The following is a 13,147-nucleotide window of genomic DNA, read 5'->3' as shown; positions in this document are numbered from 1 at the left end:
ATCATGTGTCTTATGGAGGGAGCTGTCCAGGGTCAAGTGCAGCAAGTGACACTGGCCTGCGGGAGATTGGCCTGTGGAAATGTCCATTTTCTCTTGCGGTGCCTGCAGGGTTGAAGCTCACATGTGTGTGGTTGTCATAGCGTCCTGCGAGGTGGAAATTGGTTTCAGTTCTCTGAAACGGCTGCTAGAGGACAGTGCAGGTTGGTGGCACCTGCTGCATGTGTGGATAATGCCTTCTGGGAGAGGTGGCCCCAGGGTGGGCGAGGAGAGGCCACAGGGCTGTGAGAATGGGGTGACTACGTGGTAAGGTGTGCAGTGGGAGGCCACGCAGCTCCAGCTGGGCTAGAGGCCTGATTCCACGGCCAGCGAGAAGCTGCTGTTCCCTAAGGGCCTGAAACATGGCACCATCGCTGCACCATGAGGCTGTGGCTCTGATTGTGGCCATGGTCACACTGTGTGCTTGTCCACTTGAGCAGAAAGTAAGGCCTGGGCTGTGGCCATGGCCACACCGTGAGCATGTCCACTTGGGCAGCGAGTAGGACCATGGCTGTGGCTGCGGTCACATTGTGAGCATGTCCACTTGGGCAGTGAGAGGGGCTGGTGCTGTGGCTGTGGCCACACCATGAGCATGTCCACTTGGGCAGTGAGTGGGACCATGTCTGTGACCGTGGCCACACCGTGAGCATGTCCACTTGGGCAGCGAGTGGTGCTGGTGCTGTGGCCGTGGCTCTGATCATTGTTCTGTGCCTTGTCTACTTCATCACCAGCTCGCCGGGCTCTGGTGAGTACAGGCCAGCTCACAGGCACCCAGGCATGGCACCAATGCGCTGTCCGCACAACACACACAGCCACGGGGGGAGAAGTCCCCCTCCAGGGCTGGAGTCTCCCCGGCTCTTGGCTTGCTTGCTTGTTTATCACTCAGTATTTTTATCGATGAGATAAACCTGGGATTTTTTTCCCCTGTTGGATGAGTGCCACATGGTGATGTTTATTTTATTTCTTCATCTGGCTAGAATCAAAGCAACTGCCTTTCTACATAATAAGACACTGGAATTGCAATGCAAACAAATTCCCAAGTGCAAATGTCCTCTTTGTCAGGGCTCCAGTTGCACCTCCGCGTGAGGGAGAGCAAGCTTTCTTCCCCATGTCCACATTTCAGTCATGCCAATGATTTCCCCTAATGTTCCCATTTGCACCCGGGGCCCACACATCTGCTGGGCCTGGGCACAGCTGAAGGGCACAGTGCTTGGGGGAGCATCCAGTAGGGCATGATCTAGGCTCCCACTCCTGGTCCCACCCGGGGGCACCCGATGCAGGTCCCTGAGGAGGGTGTCCATTAGGGCAGGGCCGCTCAGCCTGGATACCAGTCCTGCCCGGCTGCGTGACATGGCCTGCCCCTTTTCCTGTGGCCCCGGGGGGTGGGGCAGAACATCCCCCAGGAGCACACACACACACACATATGCCCAGGGCACATGCACTCAAGGTGTGCCTGTATGCACATGTACACATAGATACATACACATACACACATGCCCACGTGTATTCACAGGTACATACACACACAGAGCTTGCTCACAGCAAACAACCCACACCAAGAACCACCTGGACTGTGAGCCATGACACAAGATGACAGAAGTAGACCATAACAAGGAGGACAGGAGAAAAACCAGGTCCCCATGGGGCAGCTGCTCAGCCAGCCCTCTGCTCCTGGCCAGCAGAGGAGTTAGAACAGAAAGACAGACATATCACAGCAATTATCCTCTGAGAACCCCCAGGCTAAATGGCTGGTACAGAGTGTAGCAAGAACAAACTTGAGCTGCCCTGGGTAAAGGATCGGAGAACGACCAAGGCCACCCTGGAGTGTGCAGGCTGGAGCCTAGGAGGGAGTCTCATGGGGACCAGAGCGTGGGCGACGGGGCTGTTCATCCACATGTGACAGCAGGTGGCCGTCTGGAGAGCATGTAACAATGTCAGCAAGGCAAGTTGACAAGGATAACGGGGGCAGGAAATGGCCTGGAGAAGGACCAGCACAACTGTGGGAGACCTGGAAGAAGCTCCTGGCTCCTGGCTTTGGATCAGCTCAGCTCCAGCCATTGCGGCCACTTGGGGAGTGAATCAGCAGAGGATCTTTCTCTGTGCATATCTGCCATTTCAGAACAGAGGAGGGAGGTCTGGGCCAGCCCGGGGCGTAAGGAGTGGCTCACACATCAGCCCCAAGGATTGATGAGATCCCACCATTTTAGACCACACTTTAGTTAGTGGTTTTCCTTAGCCTTTCAGTTCCCTTATGTTTCAGTTTCAGGCTCTTGAGTTTCACACCCAGTTTTGTTCCCTGACAGTCCTGTTCATCAATCCCTTGCAGCCTGTATCCCTGGCCCCACCTACTGCTGTAACTATCAATTCTGGTGAAGCTTTGCTCCCAGTATCCACCCCTATGCTACAAAAGCACACTCCCCTCCTTCCTCTCTTTCTCTCCCAGCCCTCTGCTCTCCGCACTCTCCACGCCTGCTTCTCTGTGTGGCCATCTCCCTCTGCACAGATAATGGCTCTCAGTCCTCTCCTGGTCCTCAGGTCTCCCCTTCCCTGTTCCTTAGCCCTCCCTGCTCCCAGTACTCGGCTCTTGGCCCTCTCCTATCCCATTGGCCTCCCTTGAAGCCCCCTCCTGTTACAATGGCAGGAAGCCTCTCTCCCCTTCTCTCCCTTCCCATAGCCATCTTCCTTTGACCCACTTTCTCTCAGTTCCCCATGGCTGCCACCTCTCCCACGGGAATAAAACCCTTCCCTGGGGCCACCTCTGCCACTGCAATAAAGCCCTCCTCTGTGACTTGTGTGTGCTGCTTGGATTTGCTACGTTATTTCCTAACACATGGCATGAAGTAGCACCAAGCAAGGGTGCGACGACCTAGGCCTGGGTGGCAGCCGAGCCTGGGGAAGGGGTAGCCACTGGACCACAGGGGTGGGGTGGGGTGACTGGCTCAGGGCCACAGCTGTCCGGGGCAGTAGAAATGGTGGGGACACTAGGGAGATGCTGGGTCTGAGTCCATCCCCCCAGGAACAGCCTGGCCATGTTGGTATGTGGTGGACGAATGGAAACGGAAGTGAGCCGGACTGGGACTCATTCCTCTTGGGACGTCTGCAGAAATGCAGAACCACAGACTGTATTGGAGTTTCTCAGCCAAGTTCCAGTCTGAACCTGCCACTGCCCCTAGGGGAGAAGGGGGCCCCATGAGCTCCCTGTCTTCCCTGTCTGCTACCAGAAGGCCCCGCTGAGGCTTACGTGTACCAGGGCACCCTAGGTCTTCTCAGCCAGCTTCTCCATGCGACTTTAGAGAGGAAGCTCCACCTCTCAGCCGTTCCAACAGAAAGCCAAGGTGTGTATTCCCAGGCGACCCGCCACCCTGGGCAGCAGACCGAGCCAAGTCTTGCATCTCCCTTCTCCTTACAGCTGAGGGCACTTCGTCTCGGCCTCTAGCCCACAGCCTCTCTCCAGGGAGCCCGCCACGCTGGCCACGCTTCAGAGAGGGCCTCCCAGAGGCCTGGTCTGGGATGTGGCCCTGGACCTGGGATGCATGTGGCCCCTATTGATTTTAGCACAGGTGTTCCTGGCTTCCTGTCCTGTTCCCTGCTAATGTGCCTGAGGGGCAGCGGGCTGCGCTCCAGGGAAGGGCCCACTGCCAGTCACATGGGAGCCCTGGCCCAGGCCTGGTTACCGAAAAGTCAAAAATATATATCATTTATGGAAACATCAAGCTGACCGAATGACTTGGGTTGCATTTAATAAAATCTGTTTCCGCACACTTACAGGGTGTGCAGGTTTACTGGTCTACACAGCTTTGAGAAAGGAAACCTACTTGGTATGAGACTTCCTGGAGCCAGGGAGACTGAGAGCATGGCGCTTCCCAGAGACACGCGTGGAGGTGTACAGACAGTGGGCAGAGGGCCCGTGGTGTCCAGCACAGGCGCCCGGGCAGCCTGAGGCTGGAGGACAAGGAGGTGGCACTCGCACCCAAAGGACTCAGCGTCATCCCACACACACACAGGAAATGGCTGTGACAGACTGTCAGTCAGGGGAAACCAAACCACTCAGACAGGTCGGAGCTTGAAAGATGAGACACGAAGAACATGGTAGTGGGAGGTTACTCACAGGAGAAACGTACTGCATGGGATCTCACTTGTTTTAAAAATGTAAAGATTTTCAAACAGAAAACTACGTCCACAAATAAGCCAGGCTTCACTAAGCCATTGGGAATTTGCTCTCACAAAACCTTTTAGGCAGCTCTCTCTGGCTCTTTCTCTGTAATTCTGCCTTTCACATAAGTGAAATACATCTTTCCAAAAATTTAGGAAACACAAAAATGAAGCCTCAGAGTGGGGAAGATATTTACGAAATACCTCTCACTTTACTACTAAGAAAGATGTTGTGTTGAAAGTTAAGGAACTCTCGCAATTTGTATGACTGCCCATAAAATAAAATGAAAGCCTTTTGAAGAAATGCTGAACGAAAGAGATCATGTATGGTTAATAAGCATAGAGATGTTCGTGTTCTTTAGTCAGCACAAGATTCAGGAAGAAAAACGAAACTTGCCTCAGAAAACTCGACTGTGTCCTAGGATGGGAGAGCAAACAGCAGCTCTGTGACGGGAACTGTTGGCGAGACAGCAGCTACACAGCTTGCCCACGGTGCTGTTGGGGAACGGTGAGGGAGAGCAGTGCAGTGGTTCTGGGGACCAACTGCTTACTTAAACCCATTCTGAAACAGTTCCTCAGGGAAAATGAAGACCGCATCCACACAGAGAGCTGAGGTCGAATCTGTGGTCACTCCTAGCCCTACACCTGGTGACCACCCTTGGGGCCGACAGCGGGTGAATGGAACAGGACTGGCAGGTGCAGGCACCAGGGCCATGCCTGGAGCCTCACACTTCTCAGGTATAGGCAGCTGACACACACACACTGGGGAGTTTCTAGAAATGGAACCTTCTGCAAGGGAGACTTGGCATGACAGCAGTGGGTCAGCAGGCTCTGGGGTGCTGTGTTGGAGTCTCAGACACAGGACATGTAGAACATTCTGGAAGTTGGAATGTCACAGGTGTGGCATGACCCACCTGACACTTCAGGTGGGTGTAACAGCACACGGAGGAGGAATCAGCTGGGCAATCAGGGTGCATGAGACGGGGAGGCATCACTAAGGTACACCAGGATCCCCAGACGGTGACAGCCATGGGGGGCAGCGCAGGGCAGGAAGGCGACAGGCAACGGTGGTGGCAATGAGACTCAAAAGTCCTTTCTTTTCCTTTTATGAAACAAAATGTTTTGAAGGAAAATTTGATATGTAATCGGAGTGCGTGTTATATGATAAGAACCGAAAAGCTGAATGCCCCCAAGTGTCCTCACACGAACCCTCCGTCTTCCATGAGGAGGTCCATCGCTGTGTCATGGTGGGCTCAACCCAGGCTCATGTGTGTGCGGGGAATCTAGGCTGGATGCCCTGTTGGACTGCTCTAACCCAGCCTGAGAGGCCTAAGGTGGGGTCCCTGGCCAGTCTAGGGCCCAGCCTCCATGGCCTTCCAGATGGCTGGAAGGCTCAAGTGAGGTGAGGTGAGCTTGGGGTGTCCATGCTGCCCACCAGCTGGCTGGCCATGAGCGCTAGGAGGTGAGTGAGGACCATCGTCATGGCCTGCTGCCATGGGTATAGAAGCCAGGAGCTACAGCTGCCCCTCGCTTCTCTTCCACCCACTCCATCTTCCCTGTCCCTGCCGCTTTCCAATCAAGCTGTGTGCACACGTCTTGGGGATTTTTATCTCTTTTTGCAACACTAAGCATTGATTCTACCTTGACGTGATTAAGTCATTCCAGATGGTAGGTTTTGCAGGAAAGATGTTTTATTTGTTAATAATTTACTTGTCAACTTATTTGACTCCTAATACAGGAATGTGTCTTTATGGCTGCCAATGTAGAAGAGCTGAAGTTTCTATTGGCTTCTGGAAAGTTGGAAATGATGTCAATATTTTATCCAGGGTGAAGTTCGGGCCATTTCACAAAGATCCCAACGCACTTCTCCTGGCGAGTAGTCACGCGGCAGAAGATTCAGGGGCTATAAAATACCCACTTGGGTGATCACCGAAATCACTGGGAGAGGAGGGGTGTTAGCCAACACACTCACAGCCGTCGCGGAACATTCCCGACCGAGGCTGCCACGTGCGCCGCACGTCCTCCTTAAATCACAATATCACTGTGCAAAAGGAAATTTAGCAATAAAACATCAAAGGAAATGTAATGAGAGTTTGGTGATGCACAAAATTATCTCTCTTTCTTCTCCCAGGCCCTTTAGCTAGAGGAATAACTTAGAGTCGCAGACGTGTGCTTCTGCTAATGGGATCATAAAACCACGGCTATTGCTGGCCTTGAGGCCACTTCCTCTTGCACGCTGCTCTGGGTCATATTGTAGTTCCCACGACTGCATCCTTAGCCCAGGAGCTGGAGGTGACAGTGCCCAGGTGACCGAGGGAAATGGCTGTCACTCAGAGGTGACACTGTGTGTCTGAGGTGACCGAGGGAAATGGCTGTCACTCAGAGGTGACACTGTGTGTCTGAGGTGACCGAGGGAAATGGCTGTCACTCGGAGGTGACACTGTGTGCCTGAGGTGACCGAGGGAAATGGCTGTCACTCGGAGGTGACACTGTGTGCCTGAGGTGACCGAGGGAAATGGCTGTCACTCGGAGGTGACACTGTGTGCCTGAGGTGACCGAGGGAAATGGCTGTCACTCGGAGGTGACACTGTGTGCCTGAGGTGACTGAGGTAAATGGCTGTCACTCGGAGGTGACACACTGTGTGCCTGAGGTGACTGAGGGAAATGGCTGTCACTCGGAGGTGACACTGTGTGCCTGAGGTGACTGAAGTAAATGGTTGTCACTTGGAGGTGACACACTGCGTGTCTGAGGTGAGCTAGGTAAATGGTTGTCACTCGGAGGTGACACACTGTGTGTCTGAGGTGAGCTAGGTAAATGGTTGTCACTTGGAGGTGATGCACAGTGTGCTGTCACTCAGAAGTGACACTATGCGCCTGCAGCGACTGAGGTAAATGGTTGTCACTTGGAGGTGACACACAGTGTGCTGTCACTCAGAGGCGACACTTTGCATCTGGGTTGACAGCGGTAAACTGTTGTCACTCGGAGGTGACATCATGAGCCTGAGGTGACCTAGGTAAATGGGTGTCACTGGGAAACAACCCCTGAGTTAGAAAGCTGTCAGTGCAGTGGGCTCAACCCATGTGGCACCGAAGGAGGGCACTGGGACAAACACAGAAGGACAAGCCTGGGGGGGCCAGGGAGAAGGTGGCAGGTGCAAGCCCTGGGGACAGGCCTGGGAGAGCCAAGCTGGCCAGCATCTTAGCTGCAGGCTCCTGGCCACCATCATGTGCATAGCACCAGTGACCACAGCATAGTAGCAGCCCTTGCAGGGCAGCCCTGGGCCTCGGCACCTGGAAGATGTCACCACACATGTGTCTTATGACACCCAGCCAGGAGTGTCCACCCAGCTGAGGGCCCAAGAAGGTGGCAGAAGCTGATTCCACAAGCTGTGCTGCCTGCGTTGGTTGTCCTGTCATGGACCAAGGAGCCTGCAGCTTTGCTGGACATGGTGTGGGCATGTTGGAGGGTCTCAGGCCCTCGTAGGAGCCGTCACTGGCTGCCTGCTCTGTCCCTGTCTGCAGCTCCGGGTCTGACCTGGCACCTGCCCTGGGCTGGAGGCCGGGGTGCTGAGAGTGGGAGAGCAGGGCAGAGCATGGGCGCCAGGACAGCCGAGGGAAGAGTCAGAAGGCCAGTGTGAGTGCGCGGGGCGGTGAGGCCTGCATCTCCCCTGCAGCCCTTCCTCCTGGGGGTGTCTGATGTGTTAGCCAAGCTTCCTCACTTCTCTGTTGGTGTCCACCTCGCAGAAGACCTGCTGCCCTCCAGCCCCTAGACAACCAGGGGCCCCACACTTTGGTGTTCAGATAGAGGGAGAGAGAAGACAGTGTCTGGCCTGGCTTTGCCTTGTCCCAGCTGGAGCAGGATGCTCGGCTCCCAACGTAACATGTGGTCTCTGACCAGGCCTGAAGCCCAGCCCGTTATGCCCCTGGGGAGGCTGGCTGAGGCCAAGGCCATTTCCCTGGTGGAAGTCTTTCCCTGCTAGGAGGCCCCAAGCTTGCCCCAAAGGCTGTAACGGCCACTCCCACTGGACCTCCACAGACATTTACTGCTCAGCGCACTGGGCTCTCTGCCGGAAACTTGATCAAGCCCTTGGTCAATGAGGCATCCTTGGGGGTTCCATGCATCTGTGCAAATCCCTACCTCAGGCGGAGTTTCCAGTGACGATGACACCACTGTAGCTGGTGTTTCTGCTTGCCTTCTGTCGTCAGGAGATGGAGGAAGGCGAGTGGAGTTGGGCCTGGCTGCTATGGTGTGTACATGCCGGGCCGAACACCCGCCTTGGCCGCTCAGCTCCTGCTCTCGGTTCGGCTGCCTGGCTGCCCCTCTGCACTCCTGATCAGGCTGTGTCAGGAGGCAGCAGGGGACGGCTCTGAGCAGGTCAGGGAGGCAGGGGACGGCTCTGAGCAGGTCAGGGAGGCGGCAGGGGATGGCTCTGTGGGCAGCTTTGTGCTGTCCCCCTGGAGACCTGGGTTGCGTTTCTGGCGCCTGGCTTGTGGGTGTTTGGAGAATAAACCAGCAGATGGCAGAACGCTCACTCTCTCCCACATGTTCTCTCTTCCTCTCTCATGTAAACAGATTCAAACAAACTCGATTTCACACAGAGCATTGGGTACCCAGGTGCACTTGGAGGACCCTAGCACCCTCCACGGTGCTTGGAGTGAAGTCGGGCTGCCAAGTCGGGCTGCTGGTGGCTGCTGGCTTGATCCACTTCCAGAACACAGGAACCAGTGGAACACAGGAAATGAGGGCAGAAACAATCATGCAAATGAGGAAACACTGGAAACACATACAAACACACGTGCACATACATGCACACACGTGTACACATGGCACACACATAAAGTTCACGGAAAATGTTCATTACCTTTTCAGTTTATCTTTACAGCACATAATTTTTAAATTGCTTTTTTAAAAAAGCGATTTATTTATTTTTATTGGAAAAGCAGCTTTATATAGAGGAGAGAAAAGATCTTTTGTTTTCTGGTTCACTCCCCAAATGACCACCACAATGGCCAAAGCTGAGCCAATCTGAAGTTGGGAGCCAGGAGTTTCTTCCAGATCTTCCACATGGGTGCAGGGACCCAAGGCTTTGGACCCATCCTCTTCTGTTTTCCCAGGCCATTAGCAGGAAGCTGGATGGAAGTGGAGTAGACGGGACATGAACTGGCACCCATATAGGATCCTGGCACTTAATCAACTGAACCATCACTCCAGGCCCTAAAATTGCTTTCTAAAGCTCCTGGATTGACTTATTATATTGCTACTTCTCTATTTGAGAGGAAGACAGACGGGAGAGTAGTGAGCTTCTGTCTACTTGTTCCCCATAACCCCAAGGCCTGAAACCACTGGGGCTGGGCCAGATGGAAGCCGGGGCTGAAATAGGAGCCCAGTTGGCATCGCTCATGCAGGTAGTGCAGTGACTGGAATCCCCACTGCTTCCGGGGCTCGCACTGGAAAGCAGCTGGGACCAGAGCCAGAAATGGGGCCCTGGGAGGCATCCTAACCGCTAGGTCAGGTGTCTGCCCCTCAGCCACTTTCTCTCGCACCCATGTACACATAGTACATGTGCTTTGGAGGCCAGTAGCTGTGTGTCTCAGAGGCCACAAAAGGCAGAGACCTTCGGATGCATGCAGGAAGCTGAGAGCTATAGCCAAGGGCCCCAGAGGCATGGTGAGCCAGGTTCATGCTTGGAACATAGTCGGTCCCCATGCCAAGTAACCCCCTCAAGGGCCGTTCCCACCCCAGGCCAGTGCATGTCTCATTTTGTGCCCTCTCCTGGGCTTCTGTTGCAGCCCCAAGTGACTCACCTCCTGCTGAAACTTGGCTGCAGTGTGCACTAGGCCAGGGCTAGGCTGGCTCCCACTGCTGACCCGCCACTCACTCACTCTAAGTTCACATGAATGAACTTTGAGTGAAGAGCAGGTGCTGCTTGGGGTGCCAGTACCTGGGGCAGTCTTGGCACCCTGTTGTGCAGCTCTGTGCCGTAAAGCCCCATAACCTAGCAGAGCATGGCATGCTAGATCCAAATTGCTCCTTCCCTGGCTGAGCTGACCCCGTGGCCACATGGCATCCCACGTCCATGGAGCTGAGTGCTGTGCCAGCAGGGCCATGTCCACCACACAGCTCCAGAGTTGTCAGCAGCTGGCTTTCTTCTATAGCTGGTTTTCCCACCCAGGGGCAGCAGCCTCTCTCTCACTGCCAGGAGAGGGTCACCGACAACGGGGTGCGGGTCTGCCAAGCAAATGCTGCCAGTTCAAGATGGAGGTCTTAGGAGGACTGACAGAGCTGGCCAAGCCCTGGGCAGGGAACTGTTCGGCCAGCAGGGACTGTTCACAGCCTCCTTCCAGGTTGTGGCTGCAGCCCCACCAGCTCATGGGACACGCCCATCTTGTCATGTGTCACCTGCTTTTTAGGACAAAAGTCTCAAAGCCTGCGAATGTTCCTTGGGTTTGATTTAATATCATGGCTGTGGTGTGGTGTGTGGTACATGTAGTGAGTGTGTGCAGTGCCTGTGATGGATGTGTGTGACATTTGGCGCATGGGTAGGGCCTGGTTATAGTGTGTGTGTGGCTGTGATGGAGGTATGTGTGGTTATGGGATGTGTGTGTGTGTGTGTGTGTGTTCGTGATGTGTGCTTCATTGTGGTGTGTTGTGAGTGCTGGTGTACATGTGTGTATTCAGTATGGGGGTTATAAGTGTGTGGAGATGTGTGTATGTTATGTGTAGTGTGTTATGTGTGAAGGGGTATATGTGTGTAGTGTATGATGTGTGTGTTGTGTGGGTGTATATGTGTGTGGAGATGTTTGTATGTTACATGTAGAGTGTGGTGCTTGATGAGTGTTGTGTGTTGTATGTGTGTGTCATGTGTGGAGGGGGTGTAGTGTGTAGTGTGTATGTGATGTGTGTAGTGTGTGGAGGGGTGTATGTGTGTGCGTGTGCTGAGGCTTGGGAGGAGGGCAGAAGACACAGGCTCTGCTGCCCAGCCTGTTCCTCGTTGCAATGAGGGTTTTATTTATTTTTATTCTTCAAATAGATTTGAAAGACAGAATAGAATCACCGAGTGAGAGCGAGTGCGTGAGCCTACACAAATATGAGAGAGAGACAGCAAGAGAAAGAAATCCTCCATTCACTGATTCATTCTCCAAATGGCCACAACAGCTGGAGCTGGGCTGTTTGGAAGCCAGGAGCCAGAAGCTTCTTCCAGGTCTCCCACGTAGGTGCTGCGTTCTAGGCACATTAGCAAGGAGCTGGATGGGGGTGGAGCAGCAGTGCCCAAATGGGATGCTGGTGGTGGCGGTGGTGACTTCACCTGCTACATCAGCATGCTGGCCCCATGAGAGATTTGTAGTTAACAGAGTCGTGGTCAGGTCCTACATGGTGGTCCCAGGCTTCAGCTGTGGACCCTTGCATTCATTCCACTGTCCTCGCAGGACCTGGACAAAGCAGCTGGCAGCGAGGCCCCACAGCCTGAAGGTGGTTGGCTGGCTTCTGCCCACGCTGAGCATGGGCTTGCCTTCCCTCAAACTCACCGAGTCACATGGGCCTCACTCGAACTAAGAGGAAGTCGCCAGGACAAACCACCGCCCCCATTGCAGGCCCGCGCACACTGTGACCCTGGCTCCATTTTGCAGGTGCACTGGAAGGTGGTCGCTCCTCCCACCTCTCCACCCTGGGAATCTCCGCTGGCAGGGTGGAAGCTATGCAGCGCCAGGCTGGACGTGCAGAAACTCATTTTGCTGGGCTCAGCCCCCGCAGCCCCAGCTGGTTGGCTACAGCCTCCTCCGTGGTAGAGGCTGAGGTTGTGAAATTCTGTGTCGGTTGGCTGACATCAACTCTCCGGAAAGACAGCTCTTCCCTGCGTCTGCCCTGCAGCCCAATGGGCAAGGTTGCCCACCCCAGCTTCCCCTCAGCCTGTAGGCAATTCAACAGTCCTGCACAGAGACTCTTCTGTGGGTCTGGGGCTGATTCACTTCAGCTGTACCCCAAGAAGTGTGCTACTTTCTACCGTCATGCTGTTGGCATGGAAAAAAGGGGGGCAGGGCTTGTATTTAGGAAGATGCCTGTTGCCCACTGGACACCAGTGGTCACCTGCACACACACCTCCACCTGCCTCTCCTGTCTCTCTCTTTCTTGTTCCTTCATCTCTTCCCTAACCACACTCAACACCTGTGTGTCTCAACAGTATCCCGTAGAATGCTTTGCACATACTAGAAGCATTTAATTAAGTCTGGATAGTAAGTGATGGATGGGAAGAAAAAAAGGGGGTGGCGGAGGTGACCGCAGGGTGGTGAGCTCAGAAGAGAAGTGAGAGCATGACTGGCAGTGAGCCTGGGTGTTCTAGGAGGCTGCGCTGGAGGAATGCGGCTGCATGCCCCTGAGTGTCCATGCGTGTTACATGGCCCAGGGCAGGTGAGGGTGGGTCTCCGTGCAGGCCCATTGACGTGGGCCTGGGACAGGCACCGTGGCTGTCTTCAGCACAGCAGGGCCCTTGTGCATGGCACTGCTGCTGTCCACTGTGATCCAAGGGTGCTGTGGGTCACTCTTGGAAGCCTTCCAGGGGATGGCAGCATGTGCCCCTCTCCCTGGTGGCCAGCTTTTGCTCCCCTCTCCAGAGAGTGGCATCCCATGGCAGGATCCATGGTCGCCAGGAAAGATGCTACAGGAAAAGCCTTTGCAGAGGAGCTACTTGGAGAGCCAGGAAAGAAAGGTTCGTGGGAGAGCCATGGACAGCAAGAATCAAGGGGTCATTTTTCTCTGCAGAACCAAGTAGAATCACCCCAAGCTGGTGAAGACACAGCAGTACGATATGAGATCTGCTCAGCTCAGCATGGTGACCCCAGCACTCAGCCACACACACACACACACACAGCATGGGGACACACATGGCAGGGTCACCCCAGCACTCAGCCAGACACACACACACACAGCATGGGGATACACATGGCAGGGTCACCCCTGCAC

Source organism: Ochotona princeps, chromosome 23, assembly GCF_030435755.1.
Source record: "Ochotona princeps isolate mOchPri1 chromosome 23, mOchPri1.hap1, whole genome shotgun sequence".
Classification (NCBI taxonomy): domain Eukaryota; kingdom Metazoa; phylum Chordata; class Mammalia; order Lagomorpha; family Ochotonidae; genus Ochotona; species Ochotona princeps.
This window is presented reverse-complemented; position numbering follows the sequence as displayed.